The sequence below is a fragment of the Narcine bancroftii genome, chromosome 14 (genome assembly GCF_036971445.1).
Source record: "Narcine bancroftii isolate sNarBan1 chromosome 14, sNarBan1.hap1, whole genome shotgun sequence".
In the NCBI taxonomy this organism is placed as follows: Eukaryota; Metazoa; Chordata; class Chondrichthyes; order Torpediniformes; family Narcinidae; genus Narcine; species Narcine bancroftii.
The window spans coordinates 36,505,893-36,523,307 of record NC_091482.1 but is presented as its reverse complement, the minus strand read 5'-3'; the positions used below and the strand labels follow the sequence as shown (position 1 = coordinate 36,523,307).

General features: G+C 45.8%; 1 pseudogene; it reads right to left on the bottom strand.

The window, feature by feature from the left end:
* Positions 1-454: 454 nt before the first annotated feature.
* The window catches only part of LOC138749329 (cytochrome P450 2D26-like), a 28,737-nt pseudogene continuing 11,776 nt past the window's right edge, over positions 455-17,415 (bottom strand).

Genomic DNA, 17,415 nt, shown 5'->3' with positions numbered 1-17,415 from the left:
GCTCTACACCCCAGATATCTTCAGAGCAGGAAATTACTTGTGATAAATCTTATGCAAGAAATCTAGCAAAGAAAGCCAACTTTTGTTCTGTATGATAGAGTTGAGCTATATAAACTGTAGAGACTGCAGAGGTCAGTCTTGGGGAATAGCTCACTGTGCAGGTGACCTATGAATTAACGAATGAACCAGAGCTCTGTTAAGCTTTATTCTTGTGGTGTGTAATAAACTGATTGTTGAACCGAATATCTTCTCCTATCACTTCATTTAATGAACACGCTGGACTCAGACGACACATAGACTAAATTAAGGGTAGGGTAAAGCCAGAGTCTGACAGCAGCTCCAAGGAGAAATAGGGAAAACAAACTGCTTGAGTCCGTCATAAAAGGAAAATGTTACTGAGCTGATCCCACACAGTTTGGGAGGAGCAGCCCTCCTTCTTACTCCGGTACACTCCTTATCTGGCCTTAACACAGAGACGGTAAGGGAGCGGACAGAGGGTGATTCCGAACTTCGCCTCGACTAATTTTCCTGGAACAGGAACGTGAAACGTTGGAGCATGGACGTGAAGAAGAGGAAGAGCTCCGTCTTTGCCAGCTGCTCCCACAGAAAGATACGGTGACCTGTCGGGGAAGGGGCAAGAGTGGTTAGTGTCCTGGCAAAGGGTGGAAAAACACTGCAGGGCCACAGTCATGGAACAGCAATGAGTTCCCATGCAGTGTCCAAGTTCTAACATCATTTTGCCTTGTCCATCCCTCACTGACCTCCCACAGAATTAGTGGCACTCCCATTATTAAAGTAAAGCAAATGTTTTGCCCGCTCATTTCATTTTATCTCCATGCATTATTTCAGCAATGCGGTGGTCTTAAAGACATTTGAGGGTTACATTTAGGAGTGATGTACCATCAATTACCACAGAAACCGATGGGCTTTTTTGATAATAGACAGGAGCAGTAGCCAGCCTCATCGACTGGTCCTGACTGAATGAATGGGGAGCATGCAAGGGGTGGTGGGTAGAATTGATCTTGGGAGACATGTCCAGCTGGCAGTAGCCAATCACAGCAATACCGTGGTTTACCTCAAAGAGTTCAGGAAGTGAATTTTAAAAATTAATAAGCAATGTTCCACCTTCCCTCTACATAGGGCAGAAAAGGTTACTGGAAATCCACACCACATGTGAATCTCTCTGCACATTTAACGAACCACGGACCCAACAGTACCTGCGGAGAAGGGGATGAAGGCTTCTGGCTTCACAAAGTACCCATCTAAGTTGAGGAAGGGTCCAGGATTAAACTCACGTGGAGTCATCCAAATGTTTTCATCGAACAAGTCCGAGGAATGATGATTGTTCCCTAGAAGTCAGTTAAGGAGACATAATAATCTAGAATATATTTGCAACAGGCTCTCAGTATTGAAGAGAAGCCCATAACATGTGATCCTGTTCTCTGTCCCTTAAGTTGAGGGCGAGGACTTGCAATCCCAGATTACTGCAACCCATCAGAGATAGCTGCCATTCCACAATACACCCATCCTCATTGCTGCCTGGTGTTAATGGCCCATGAGCAATACTAGGGAAAACCATCAGCACAAACGAAAAGAGCAGAGGCTGCACCTCATACTCAACATCATATATCCCTGGTAGCACCGACAATGTATCCTTTGAGCAAATATCCTTATCAAGTGTCCAGTGACATCTTCAGGAATAGCATTCCTTTGAACTGATCAAGAGCTCTCTGCCTAACTGTGGGATGCCTCTGGCAGCCCATTCCAGGCACCCACCACTCTCTGTGCAACAGAAAGCTTGCCCCACACATCTCATTTAAATTACTCATCATTAAACACGCATCCTCTAACATGCAAATTGTTTACACTGAGAGAAAGTTTCTATCATCTCCAGACCATACCTTAGGGATGGTGTAATCCATGACCGTGGTATCTCTGTATGTTTGGTGAGGCAGTGAATTTGGACCATTATTCCCTAAACGTTGGGATTCATGGATAATAGCATTTGTAAATGGCATCTCCTCATGGTCTTCCAACTTTGGCTTTCGTTCCTTCCCAATGACTCTGTCGATCTCCTCATGGACCTGGGCGGCAGGAAGAAAACAAGAACCAATTTTGAGTTTCAGTAATAACAAGGAACTAGATGTTTTATTAGTGTCTTCAAAATGTCCCAAAGAATGCTATTGCCAAGTTATGCCCAGCAAGGTCCTACCAGACCATGGGGGAACATTTTTAGGTCATGGGGCTTTGTGAACTTCAGAGTCCAAATGGTGGTGGTTGATAATTAAATCATTTCTGTTCATATTTTAGAATGAAAATTAAGTTTTTAAGTTTTAATCCTTAAGATTAATTCAGAGACACAGAAGAGTAGCATGTCCTTCAGGCCCACGAGCCTGTGTTATCCAAATACACCCATGTGACCAATTAACCTACTCAGCCCGTACATGTTTGGAATGTGGGAGGACACTGAAAGGCTGTGGGATGTGGTTTAAATGGGGCTCAGAATTAATGAGGACACTTTCCATCCATCACACAGGATCATTGAATCATGATGGGGGTCCAGGAGCTTCAAAATCAGGGCTGCCATGTTGGGAACTACCTTCTTCCCAAAGACTGTGAGATTTATGAACAGTATCCTGTAACCATGACATCTACGTGGGATTATTATAGGCTGGACATTATGCACCAACGTCCCAAGAAATGCTGTTTTGACTGGTTGTGTTTGTACAGTCAGATGATAATAAAGTAGAATTTAAACTTGAAACCCATGTGGACACAGGGCGAGAATTAACTGGAACACCACTTGAGTGTAAAGATAAAGGTTCCATCATTGTCGCAAAATACTACATTTCGAATGTAACATACATTAAATTCTCCAACTTTATCGACCATAATGAAGACAGAGTCACCACTTTGTCAAGCGCCCCTCACAGAAATGAGGTCCCAACAAGAAACAAACTCATTATCCCTGGTTTACGGGACCAATGCTCTAACCCCTGAGCTATACCCTTCCTTGTACCCTCCTTCCCCCTGTTGTACTCCCTCTCCACACATTCCAAACCCACAACCCCGCTCCCACCCCTCCCCCACCCAGTGCACCCTTGATCATGGGCCCGACAAAGTTGCTGCACTTACTCTGCCCATTTGGATGGAGCACCATGAAGAGCAAGGCCCAGCAGAGGGTGGTGGAGCTGGTCTCTGTACCTGCTGCAAACAGCCCACTTACTGTCCCAATGATCTTGGTCTCCAGGAAACTTGTGTTGGGGACGTGTTTCATCTAAAATGCAGGTGGGAAAACGAGAGTCATGACAAGAATGAAAATTCGATTATAGGGACATCCTGCTTTAAAAGTGCCTTGAAACACTGCCATGCACCAGCTGACAGCTGGAGTTAAACATTTAATTCTGGACAACATTCAGCAGGAGAGGAGGGCTTGATTTACAAGGGGACATGGGAAAGGAAGGGGTTGTCCTGGAGGGGTGCAGGAGCCAGAGGGGTGTTCGTATAGAGGGTTATAACATTAGCAAATAATAGACAATGTAAAAAGTGCAGTATTTTCCTAAGGGTGGGCTGTTTAAAACCAGTAGACATAAGTTTAAGGTGAGAAGATTTAGGGGGGATCGGAGGGCCATGTTTTTCACATGAAGGCTGGTGAGTGTACAGAATGACAGGTAAATGGAAAGGAAGGAACAGAAACAATTCTGAGGAACAGTGGGCAGTGGGAGCAAAATTACATGGGAGGGGATGCGAGGAATACCTTGACCTGGTAAATACAGGCTGCCGATGGTTGTTGGATGGAACATGAATTGGGCACATTGAAAGCAACTCAGATGGAAACTTGAGGACCCCAGGCATTAAGGGCAACAGGAAGAAGAGGAAACTATACTGTAGGGATGTCTTTGGAATCAGCTGTACAGGCTTAATGTGCCAAACATGCTCCTTATGGACCGTGACTATCCCATGAATTAATTCTCTATCTCATCCAACACTCCCATTCATTCATCAGAGCCTTGAAAAATTTTTCACCAAATAGTTGTCCTTGTGTTCCTTCTGCAAGTTCTTATTAAATCTATTCCAGTATTCCTGGACCTAATACATCCAGGGCTTCTATGTAGTAAACACTGATTGGCCTCTTTGTCACTCATCTGTTGTGGCTTCTCACACCCAGGACTTACAATAATGTGTCCAAAACTTCTGAACACTTAGAATATGCAGACAAATTTTTGTTACAGTCTTCTCCACTCTAAGGAGAAGAAACACGGCTTCATTTGTCTCCACATGACTGAAGATCCATGTGGAACCATGGCTTTTACAGTGTTTGACATGGAGGCTGCAGAAGGATGTAGATAGGCTCAGGGAAAGGGCGGGGAGATGGCAGATGGAATATGAGGAAAATGTACATTAATCGATAAACAGACAGATGAGGGATTGAAAAGGGTTAGAAACACAACATGCTAGAGAAACTCAGCAGGTCAAACAGTGTCATTTATGTAGCAAAGGCAGAGATACAGAACTGATATTTCGGGCTTTAGCCTTTCATCAAATTATGAGAACATTGCAGTGAGCATCAGAATGAAAGCGTGGTTGGGAGAAGTGGGTGGCAGGGCAGGTGGTGATAGGTGGAAAAGGGTGGGAGGGGACAGTAGCACTGGGGAGATGGGGGTAGACAGGGCTGTGGAGGTGAAAAATCTAGAAAGGCAGGAAATAGGGGAGGTGGAAGAAAAGGCCAGCAGATTTAATGGAAAGCAGTGAAGTCGAGGATAATGCCATCTGGCTGGAGGGTGCCCAGACGCAAAATAAAGTGTTATTACTCCAATCTGCGGGTGGTCAGGGTGGGACAGTAGATAAGGCTGTGGACAGACAAGTGAGCATGGGAGCATTTCCTGGAATTGAAATAGTTGTGAATTAGGAGGTCGCCGTGGTTGCGAACGGAGAGGAGGTCCTCAGCGAAACAATCTCCCTGTCTGCACCCCAGACTCTCCAATGTAGAGAATGCCACAAAGGGAGCACCGGATGCAGTAAAACAGTCCTCTGGATGTACTGGTGAATTGTGGCTTCACATGAAAGGCCTGTAGTTACTTCAGCCAAGATGTTGACAGAATTCTGTGTTTTACTTCCAATAGAAAAGGGGTGTTGAGAATGAACAGGGTGCGTGTGTATAGTTATTGTCCAAGTACAGGGATATGGGGCAAGGATACGGACAAGGGTCAGCATGGACTAGTGGGCTGAAGGGCCTCTGTCTGAGCTGTAAAACTCTATGTTGAGTCACTGTAAGTTAACATTCAGACGCACCAAGTAATTTGGAAGGCAGGCGCAGAATCAGAAGCTGGAGAGAGACTCAGCAGGTGCTAGTGAGAATGCATCTGGCGTATTGTGCATGAAATCTGGCCTTGCTGGCAAGGATAGACAAACAATACTGAGCACAGGATGCTGTAAATCCCTTCCCTTCCCTGGTACCAAGACAACATGGAGAGGATGGGAAGAACAAGCCTACAATGCACCAGGATGCTCCAGTGATCATCACATACCTTCTGTTGGCTTATATAAGTATCAATGAAGTCCCTGGGGTTGTTTGGATCCCAGGATTCTTTGTGATGTGTGATTATTTCTTGTATAAACTGAATGGTTTTATTCTGATTTTGAAATATTTTATTTTGTGGACCCGGGCGGTGGAGTACCGAGGGGAACGTATTCATCACCTGCAACAATACCAGCATTTGCAAATAAAAACTCTTCTCAAATCCTGGAGTTTTTTTCACAATATATAAGAAAGGGTTAATTTCACAGATACAACGTCGAGGCAGGGAGAGAGGGGTGACATTGTGAAGCCAGGCACAATAATCTTCAAGGAGACTATTCTGAATTTCCAATGGTTTGGCATCCGATTCCAAAGTCTGATTCCCACTGACACAGGGGCCATTCCAACCCGCCCTTTAACACATCACGTTCCCAGTCCTGCAATCCCTTTATCACAGAGTGTTCCCACATTTACTTAAACACAGGCGCCCCAGTTCAAGACTCCCTTTTGTGTCTGGTGCATCATTTCACAAACCCTTTACTCAGGCCCCACGCTGTGGGAAAGGAAGGTTGAGAATCACTGCTCTTGACCCAACAGTTACTGAAATATTTCGCTTAAGAAAAATGTCATTGGCCATTTCTTTGAAGTTATGAAAACCGTCCACATAACAAGTCAATTAGGTACGATTACAATAGTGGTTTTCCAACTCTTTCTTTCCACCCACATCCCACCTTCAGCAAACCCTTACCAATCTCAGAGCACTGATGGCATAGGGATTATTTAGAGGGGATGTGAGTGGAAAGAGAAAAATTTGAAAACCACTGGTTTAAACTTATTGGGTTATTTGGATAATTCATTCATTAGAACCATCAAAAAAGGAAAAGAAATACAATTGGTTGAAGAGAGAATTAGAGAGAAATAGAGAGAGAGAAAGCGAGGGAGAGAGAGGAGTGAACACAAATGAAAGAGCTGTAACAAGTGTGAGATGCAGAGTTACAGGAAATGTCAAGCAGTTGGAGAGGGAGGATTGAAAAGATCAGCCCTCATACCGACGTGGCCTTTGTGCATTTGTGATATTAGCGCAGGAGACCCATGTTGAAAGTGACCCTCTTGGTGCCCCTGCTCTGCACAGATCTCTCACTGTTACACTGTTCTCTGTAACTGTGCTCTTTCTCTTTTACTTTGAACTGTTGTCCGCACGTGAGAGTTAATTTGCTGGCCTGGTGATGAGGGTACCAGGCAATAATGTGACCATAAATTTGAAAATGTAACTATACTTGTGGAATAAAACCCTGACTTGGATCCAGGCATCATCCAACCATCAATTTCAGGTCATCTGCCTTACCTGGCCCCAAAATCCACCTTCCAGGACAAAACTTTCTTCATGTATGTGCAAATATCCAAGGAACTTTTTGTCAAGATATTCAAAACGTTCTCCAAAGATGATTGAAAAGATAATGTTCGAAGTCCCACAGGTTAAAAGGAAATGTGGATCAAAAGGATGACATGAATAAATGATAAGGAATTCTATTTTTTGCAAGTAACAGCCGTAGAAATAATAAATAATAAATATTGAAACTGGGAAGAAATGGTCTGTGGTGACCCAAATCTAGCCTTTTGTAATAACAACTATTTCTATCCAGGCCTGCGCAAACTTCTCAATGTGTCTCCTTCATCCAGGTTTCCTGACAATTTTAAATTTAGACAGACACCACGGTAACAGGCTGTCTTAGGTAAACTTGTATCTCTCACTTTGTTCGTTTTAGATTGGTCACAGTGTTTGAGCTACCGAAAGAAAATAGACACACACACCGACAGCAGTTCAGATTATACAAATGTTTATTACAAATTCAAAAGCTGAATTCACACTACAATATGCAAGCCCTTCCCAACTATACTTATCAACGCTTGGACTGGTCCCAACTGCCGAAGTGAGGCAACGACTGCACACTTGAAGTAGGTTGTCAGGGCGCTGGTAGCAGCTTCTCCACCTCCCCTGACTGGGATGTTGGCTGGACTCTAAAAGTTCTTCTTGCTGAGAGATGTTGCCACCTCTCGGAGAGTCTCAAACTTCAGCAGCGGGACCATGGCTTATATTACCCAAAAACTGCTTACCCAAGCACCTACTCCCAGCACAGCAAGAAAGATAAACGAGCAAGCGAGCATGTTAGGCTTCTAACGAATAACATAATTTTCAGCTTATCACTTTGAATACAATGGTTTATTTTGCATCAAGGCTAGGCCTCTGACAGTCTGTGACCAAAACAAGTAGGAAGATTAAATGTTCTTGGTACAAAGATGTCCTTTCGTCAGATAACAGCATCTCTGGCCCCTCGGTGGAATTTAGCTTATGTTTGCTGATTCTAAAAACAAGCAGGTTCTCATCCTTGCAGAACCAAGAGCTGCAAATTTAAAAAAACAAGAAGGTTAGAATCTTCCATTACACAGGCCCTTCAGGTCCATGAGCCTGAGCCCCCCATATACTACAACCCCTGGTCCATTTTAAAGCATGAGAGGAAACTGGAGGACCCAGGAGGACCCACACAGACATGGGGATAATGTACAAATTGCTCACAGACTGCACCGGATCAACCCGGGTCACCGGTGCTGCAAGATCTTTGCTCTTGCCTTCATAATCTTGTTTAATGGTGGAGCAGGCTCAACGGGTCATATTTTGGAAGTTCTCATGTTCTAAGATCACATGTCCCAGTGTATCTCGGTTAACATGTGCAGCAGGCCTGGTCTCTGTACACTCCGACCAAACAAGTTGGAACTATTTCAATGTAAATGTTTGCTGCTTCCCCCATCAGAAACAGCTGGCAGAGAACTTCATCTCTGCTGTGTCAAAGGGAAAGACTGAACATTGTCAAAGCTCTTTCATACATCTTTCCTCCACCTGATATCTCTGGGTCCAAAGCCCTTCCTCCAATAGAATAAAGGCTGAAAATTGGAGATGGTTTGAACTGAAACCACCCTCCCTGAAACTGAAGAACCTTCTTCAAGTGTCCCTCTAAAGGATGTAGTATGGGCAGCGACTCAAAGAGCAAGGGCTCATCTACATATAAGCTTCTTTCCGAATCCAAATTTCCTCAGAGTCAGGTGCGCAAATTTTCTCTGCTCTCTCCACCAGTCGCCATACTTTCCAAGCACGATACCTGGTGGAAGGGTTTTCATTCACCTTTATTTCCAGCCAGTCTGGAGCCCCAGAAAGTTGTACAAAATTGTAACCATTATGGAGCTCTGAAACATTCCCAAAATCTTCACTTCCATAAGACAGGGTTAAGCAAGCAGCTGAATTTCAGTGTCACGGGGACGTGGAATGTGTGGGTGGAAATGGTCGCAGAGACCAACCTGCTGGGTCCTAAATGTTGCGAATTGGTGATTCTACTTCCGTTTCATTGCACTGAATGCCAGGAGGAGAAATAATTACCCACAATTCAAATGGCTTCAAGAAGAGGGTTGTCTGTCTGCAAGGACGCTGTTATTTCCAAATAGACATTCCATTTTCTATGGAAAATAATTTTCTTTAAATTTGGCAAAATTGTGGTCTTAAGAAAATTAAAGATTGTTTTGAAGCTGGGAAATGTATTACTTTTTGTGGAATGAAAGAAAAGTTTAAGATATTGGAAAATACAAAATTTTGTTATCAAGTTTTTGTGAAATTTTTGGTCAAGAGAAGAGATCTAGTAGAGACAGGTAGAATTATTATTAAGTAATAGGGATGTAAAGAAATATATCTGAGAGATGCAAAAATGTTTACAAAAGAAGGCGCGAAAAGAGGGGGTTGATAAATGGGAGATAGATTTACATAAACAAATAGATGAAAGTAGATGGATTCAGATCTGTCGAGAGAGTATGAAAAGTGCAATAAACGTGAGTTATCAGTTAGTTCAAAATAATTTTATTCATCAGTCATAACTAACAGCACAAAAGTTACATAATACAAACTATACTTATTCAGATTTATGTTTTAGATGTGGATAAGAAGTTGGTACTTTTTTTCCACTCGACTTGGCTGTGTTCCACAATTCAACATGTTTGGCTTGAAATGGGTAATTTATTAGAATGAATAAATGGAGTTAGATTGTTGGGCGCTATCAGTTTCCCCAAAAATTATGGAAACAAACCACACTGGCATGTTTTTTGACCTGTGGTCCAGGAGCACCGCCTTCCAGAGGGTGCCGTTCTCCCTTTCCATCTAGCCATTACCCCTGGGGTTATAGCTTGCTTGTGGCTATGCTTCTGGCCAGGAAGTACTGTCACAGCTGCTCACTCATGAAAGAGGTCTCCCAGACACTATGAATATGGTCGAGGTACGGGAACAGGGTGAAGATGCTGTGCAGTGCCTTAATAACTGTCGCTGATGTCATATCTGTGCAGGGGATTGCAAAGGGGAACATGGAGAATTTGTCCACCACCGTGAGGAAGTAGGTGAACCTACTTGAGGTTGGGAGGGGCCCCTTGAAATCGACACTCGAAGAGGCATGCCTTTTGAGGTGTGCCTTTTCTGCCTGGTAGAACTGCGGCTTACACTGGCATCGTCTGGTTGGGGACAGGACATCCTCTACGGAGTACGGGAGGTTTCGAGACTTAATGAAGTGGTACAGCCTCATGACTCTGGGATGGCACAGATTATTGTGCAGGGTCTGGAGACGGTCGAGATGCACACTGGTGCACATCCCGCAGGATAGTGCGTCCACAGGGTCATTGACTTTACCCGGCCAATACAAGATATCATAATTATAGGTGAACAACTCAATCCTCCACCTCAGAATCTTGTCATTTTTGATCTTACCCTGCTGTTTAGCACTGAACTTGAAGCCCACTGCCCTCTGGTCAGTCAGTAGGGTAAACCTTTTACTGGCCAGGTAGTGTCACCAGTGACACATTGCCTCAACGATTGCTTGTGCCTCCTTCTTGACTGAAGAGTGCCGGAGTTTGAGACCGTGAAGGGTGCGGGAAAAATATGCTACCGGTCTGCCTGCCTGGTTCAGTGTGGTGGCCAGTGCGAAGACGGAGGCATTGCTCTGGAAGGGGATGGATTTATCCACGGCATTCATTGTGGCCTTAACGATGTCTCCTCGGATCGGATGAAACGCAGCCTGGGCTTCCACCGATAATGGGAAAGTAGTGGATTTAATTAAGGGTGGGCCTTATTGGTATAGTTGGACACCCATTGTGCGTAATAGGAAAACAGCCCCAGTCACCTCTTAGTGCCTTCAGGGTGTTTGGGACAGGGAGGTCCTTTAGGGGGCGCATGCGTCAGGTCCGGGGCAATGACACCATGTGCCACGATGCATCCAAGAAGGGCCAGGCGATCTGTATTGAACACACACTTGTCCTTATTGTACGTCAAGATGAGGGACTTGGCCGTACTCAAGAATTTGGCAAGATTAGCGTCATGGTCCTGCTGGTCATGGCCGCAGATGGTGACATTGTCACGATACAGGAATTTTGCCGTCAACTTGTGCTCCTCCACCATCCAGTCCATTACCCTCTGAAAAGCAGAGATACTATCTGTAACACCAAAGGGTACCCACAGGAAGTGGAATAGGTTTCCGTCGGCCTCGAATCCTGTGTAGATTTGATCGCTCGGACAGAGGGGAAGTTGATGGTAAGCTGATTTGAAGTGAATGGTTGAAAAAAGTCTGTATGGCGTGACTTTATTGACCAAGTCGGCTTCCAGGATAGCGGATACGCGTCCAACTGGGTGAAGTGGTTGATGGTTTGACTGTAGTCGATTACCAACTGGGGCTTGCCCGAGCTTCTGACCATGAGGACCTGCACCCTCCAGGGACTGGTGGTATGGGCTATGATCCCCTCCGCCAGGAGTCACTGAACCTCAGCCTGGATGTACTGCATATTCTCCATGCTATGACGCCTACTCTTGGTAGCGATCAGTTTGCAATCTGGGGTGAGGTTGGTGAATAGTGATGGAGGTGCCAAGCATAAGGTGGTGAGACCACAGGATGATGCCAGAGACTGGGTGCTTTGTTGGGGGTGGGAGTCCAAGAGTTGGGGTTTATGGATGGTCAGCGTTGGTTGGGGGCCTCCGAACGCCATCGTCATGCTCCTGAACTGAGTCTGAAAGTCGAGGCCCAGGAGGATCAGTGCACAGATCTGGGGTATAATCAACAAACAAAATCATGGTAACATCCCCCCCCCCCCCCCCCACCACCGTCAGAGACACTACACAATACCCCCAGATACAAGTCTGTTGGTCCTTCACTGCCATCGATACTGACCTGGTCATCGGCCTGACAGGATGGGAGAGTCTGTGGACCACATCGGGGTGAACAAATCTTTCTGTACTGCCGCTACCAAAAAGGCAGTTCATCTTATTCCCATTCACCTCGATCTGCATCATGGAGTTCGAGATCGGGTGAGGGCTGGCTTGGTTCAGCATCACTGATGCCAGGACATGCATTTCTCCGTCGTCGTTGTCGATGGGGAGACCCACCCGAGATAACGACCTCCATGTTGACCATGCAGTAATCGTTGTAGAAGAAGGAGGAAGTGGAGTCGTGGCAGGCAAAAGTGACATCATCGGTGCTGTAGGCCATGGTGTAGAGATTGGGAGCAGTAGCCAATAAGATGGCGCCCCACCTAACCGCGCACGCGGTCAACATCGGAAGTTCCTCTGGCACACACACCACACTGCTCCCAATCTGGGTTCGGAACATGCAGACCTTTTGGTAATGGCCCTCCTTCTCACAGCCCGAGCACGTAGCTCCTCTCGCGGGGAAGAGGTATCTCACGTGTCTAGCCTGCCCGCAGAAATTGCATCTCAATGATGCAGACGGCGATATTGCAGCTGCAGTCAGGACAGTAATTCCCGATGATGAGTCCCAGGCCGATGACCCTCATGGTGGAACATACATAGGAGGACTGCTTCTGCCCGTGATCAACATGGCATGGCGCCGGGCCGAGTCCAATGTCCTGATCAAATTGATCACCCTTTTAAGTGGGAGAGGGTCCTCCTCAAAGAGTCATTGTCAGATGTAATCTGACCTCAATCCTGACACGCAGGCATCTCGGATCAGATCTTCCACGCACTGGGTTAACGATGTCATGGCCGTACGGTTCCCCAGACAGTCTTTTCCCAGTGTGACCAAGGATTGGACAAACTCTTCAGTGGACTCACTAGGCTGTTTTTTTCCGGGATGCCAGCAGGTAACGGGAGTAGATCTCGTTTACTTTCGGCTTGCACACCACCCGCAGCTCAGTCATCCCCTTGACGTAGGTCACGCTGCCTTGGATGGCCAGGAAGGCTCTCTGGTCGACTTGTGCCTGTAGGATCCTCAACTTCTTTTCTTGGAGTTAACCACCTCAGCAGCGGCGTCGAGGAAATTATTAAAGCAGTTCACCCACTGTTTGAAGAGTACTGATGCACCAGGGACTTGGGGGTCTACCTCTAGCCATTCGGGGCGCAGCAACTTCTCCATTATTGGAGATCTTCAAAATCTTGTATAATAAATTGTTAGGTGCCCCAATAATTACGGAGACAAAGACTGAGGGGAATGACAGACTTTATTATACAAGAGAATGCTGGCCTGGGTCCAGGCTAGGAAAAATGAGGAGAGGGAGAGAGGGCTCAAACTTTATGGCCTGGGTCACATGAGGAGTCAAGGACAGAATGTCAGCAGGACGGCAGGCCAGCCAGTACACAACCATATCACCACATAGATTCCCACCAGATCCAATGTTATTTTCACTGGGAGATGTTAGAGGGATTAAACTCTCCCCCCCCCCCCCCCCCCACCGGAGCCAAATACAGTGGTTTCAACAGAGAGTTATTGGCCCTGTATTTGGCGGTAAGACCCTTCCATTACTTTTTGGAAGGAAAAGAATTCAAGGTCTTCACTGATAACAAGCCGCTGATGTTTGCCTTCCATAAGGCATTGGACCCGTGGTCGGTCCGACAACAGAGACACTTTTCCTATGTGTCTGAATTTACCATGGACATACAGCACATCATGGGGAAAAGCAACATGGTAGCCAACGTTCTTTCACGGCCCACAATCGAGTCGATACATGCCTATCCCAGGGGTCAACTACGTGGCCCTTACCAAATCACAGCAGCAGGACCCTGAGATCTACGTGAATAGGACATCTATTTCCGGTCTCAGGGTGGAAGTCTTCCCCATCGGCCCAGGTAGCCTGATGCTGCTGTGCAATGTCTCCACCGCCACCCCTCATTGCATTGTCCTGGCCGCATAGAGGTTCCACGTTTTCAATGCCATCCACAACCTGGCGCATGCTCCAATTTAGGCCATGATTGTGACTAGTAGGTTCGTCTGGCATGGACTCCGTAAGCATGTCACCCAGTGGCCCATGATCTTCATGAGTCCTGCAATACCCACCACCACACAACCAGCTCAAATATAACATCCCCACATATTTAAGGACTTGTCAGTATGTGTTCCTGTGAAGGGGGGCACACAGGCCTCTCCCACAACGACATTACAAGGGGCCCTACAGGGTCATCAGAGTCAACAGCTGCACTTTTGTCCTCAACATAGGCAGTAAGGAGGAGACCTTTACAGTCAACAGCCTGAAACTGGCATATCTGGACATTGACCATCTGGTCTCCACTCCTCCCCCACAACTCAAGGGAAAACTCCCCAAGTCAATGGACAATGGCCCGATCGCCGGATCTGGGGGTGGGGGAAAGGTCATGAGCAACCCACTCACAGACACATGAACCGGCCCACAAAATAGCCGATGAACGCAGCGACCATGCGGACCCGGGGGTCACTGACTGTCATCCCAGGTGACCTCCCATACAGCGGGAAGATGGGAACACTGCCAATCCCAGGCTGGTGCTCTGATGAAGCAGTGATTTGGTGGCTGTACCTGAGGCTCATATAAATGCAATGCCCAGTGCAATAAACCAGTCTCGACCTCAATGTTTTTTTAATTTTTAAAATTTTTCACACTATGAACCATATTGATCAAAATACACATAAGCATTTCCCTCTTGAATATACACAGTCTTTACTCCCCTTTTTCCCCCCTCCCTTCCCTTCCTCCTTCCCACCCCCCTCCCCACCCACTAAATGTTCAACATATATGATACATTAAACCCATTAAACAATGTCATCACACAGTTATAATAAACAAGAAAATTGTGTCATCTACTTTACACACTGGGTCAGTTCATTTTGAGTTCTTCTCGTTCTGTCATTTTAGGTGGTGGAGGACTTCTCTGTTGTGTTCCATGTATGGTTCCCAAATTTGTTCGAATTCTGTGATATTATTTCTTAAATTATATGTTATTTTTTCCAATGGAATACATTTATTAATTTCTATGTACTATTGCTGTATTCTCAGGCTATCTTCTGATTTCCAAGTTGAGATTATACATTTTTTTGCACAGCTCAGGCTATCCACAGCTCAGGCTGGCTTCATTAATAGGGGGACTGAGTTCAGGTGTAGAGAGGACATGTTGCAACTCTACAAATCTCTGGTTAGACCACACTTAGAGTATTGTGTTCAGTTCTGGTCACCTCATTATAGGTTGGATGTGGAAGCTATAGAGAGGTTGCAGAGGAGATTAGCAGGATGTTGCCTGGATTGGAAAAAAAGTTTTATGAGGCAAGTTTAGCAGAGCTGAGACTTTTCTCTTTGCAGAGGAGAAGGATGAGAAGAGACTTGATAGAGGTCTACAAGATTATGAGAGGCATAGACAGGATGGCCAGCCAGCACCTGTTGCCCAGGGCACGTATGGGAAACAGCAGAGGACATAGGCACGAAGTTAGGAAAGACATCAGGAGTAGGTATGGGTGCCTGGAATGCTTTGCTGGGGATGATGGTGGAGGTTGAAACATTAGAGGCATTTAAAAGACAGGAAAAATAGACGGTTACCGGATAGGAAGGGTTTCGCCCTCAGGATATATGGGTTGTTACAACATCAAGGGCCGAATTGCCTGTACTATGCAGTAGTGTTTTGTTTCAATGAGGGATGATGGGGGAAGAAGGGGGTGGGGGGTGGGGGAAGCCAGAGAAGTCTATTTTAATGCCATCCGTTTGACGGTCCCACTCGGAAGATGAGGTGTTGTGTCCTTCACCCATTCTCTCCGTGTAGTGGTCTCTCACCAACCCATCAACCTGTCCCCCTCTCCCTCTTTCATCTGTCATGCTATTACCTTGGCCACTTGTACATGTCGAGATCAGTGCCCAGGACTGAGTCTGGGCCAGGTTCTCACTCACCTTCCCCAATCCGCTCAAATAATTTTCGATACACTGGTAAATCTGGCCGGTCCGCAATATCTTCTGACTTCTTCACCAGCACCTCTTTCAGGGTGTTTTAGCCACTGAGAACCACCACGTGTGTCCATCCGAACTCCAAACTCACCACGTCACCGTCCTTCTGCCACAGCTTGCAGTGGGGGTGGGCAGGGGGGAACGAGGAAGAAACAGCAGGCCATTACTGCCACTCACAATCCAACCCCACCAAGTTACAGCATCAAACCGGGACACGAAGAGATGGAGGCAGTACTGAAAGGTGCAGGAGAAACTCAACAGGTCATGCTCCTCCATACAATGTGCCAGGCAGTCGGCAAACCAGGAGCCAGCTGGGGAAGGGAATCCAGTGAGTGAAATGTGTAGGGACAGGTTTAATGGGGTTAAAAAGATACAGCTCAGTAACAGGCCCTTCCGCCCACGATCACACTCTGCCCGAATATCCCCATTAATCTCATAACCCAGGACATCTTTAGAAAATGGGAGGAAACCGGAGCCCCCGGAGGGAGCTCGTGCGGTGTTGGAATCTAGGGGGTTAAAACATTATGAAAGAAATGATTAATTAATAATTTTAAATTTACAGCATGGTTCAAGGAAAAAGAGGAATGTGATTAAGTGGCAATCACAGCATGGAGCAAAGTTGGCTGAGCAAAATTGTGTGCTTCCAAAATACAGGGAGAGGAAATGCATAAAACGATTTAGGAGGAATGCTCAAACTGAGGAGGTGTTAAAGAGAACAGCAGAAATTGGCCAGACAGGAACAGAATGGTGATTAGAAATATCTGGGGATGAATTAATTTCTGATCAACACAACAGGATAGTCTGGCCTGGAGGATTAAGATGGGAGTGCTACACCCCAGATATCTGCAAAACAGGAGATGACTTGTGATAACCCTTATGTAAAAAGATCTAGCAAAGGAAGACAACTTTTGTTCTGTATGATAAGGTTGATCTATATAAACTGAGCCAACTGGACAATAGGGGTCAGTCTTGGGGAATAGCTCACTGTACAGGTGACCTATGAACTAACGATTGACCCAGAGCTCTGTTAAGTTTTATTCTTGTGCTGTGTAATAAATTGACTGTTGAACCGAATACCTTCTCCTATCACTTCATTCAAAGAACATGCTGGACTCAGACCACACATAGACTAAATTAAGAGTAAGGTAAAGCCAGAGTCCGACAATTTGGTGACCCCGACGTGATGAAGATGGAGAAGTGACGGAAGAAAAAGATACGAAACACCGGTCGATTGTGGTGTGGTGATAACAACAAGTGGCCAATCAACAAAAGGAGGTAAGCAGACGCCTGTTTAAACGAAGTTCTGCTATTGGCAACAATAAAATTGTGTATTGTCACTACTCTGCAAAAGTCCTAGTTAAAGCCAAAGAATAAAGCTTCAGGGGTTAGAGTCCCCTGCAAGAAACGGGGGTTAGTGTCCCCCGTAAGGAACTGGGGTTAGAGTCCCCTGTAAGAAGCGGGGGTTAGAGTCCCCTGCAAGAAAAGGGGGTTAGAGTCCCCATTGTAGAAGGGGGTTAGAGTCCCCCTAGTAGAACGGGGTTAGAGTCCCCTCGTAGCGATCTCGAGATATAAGTTTAGACACTTGGCCAAATAGAATAAGGTGTATTGTGTTATAGTTATTTGTTTCTATA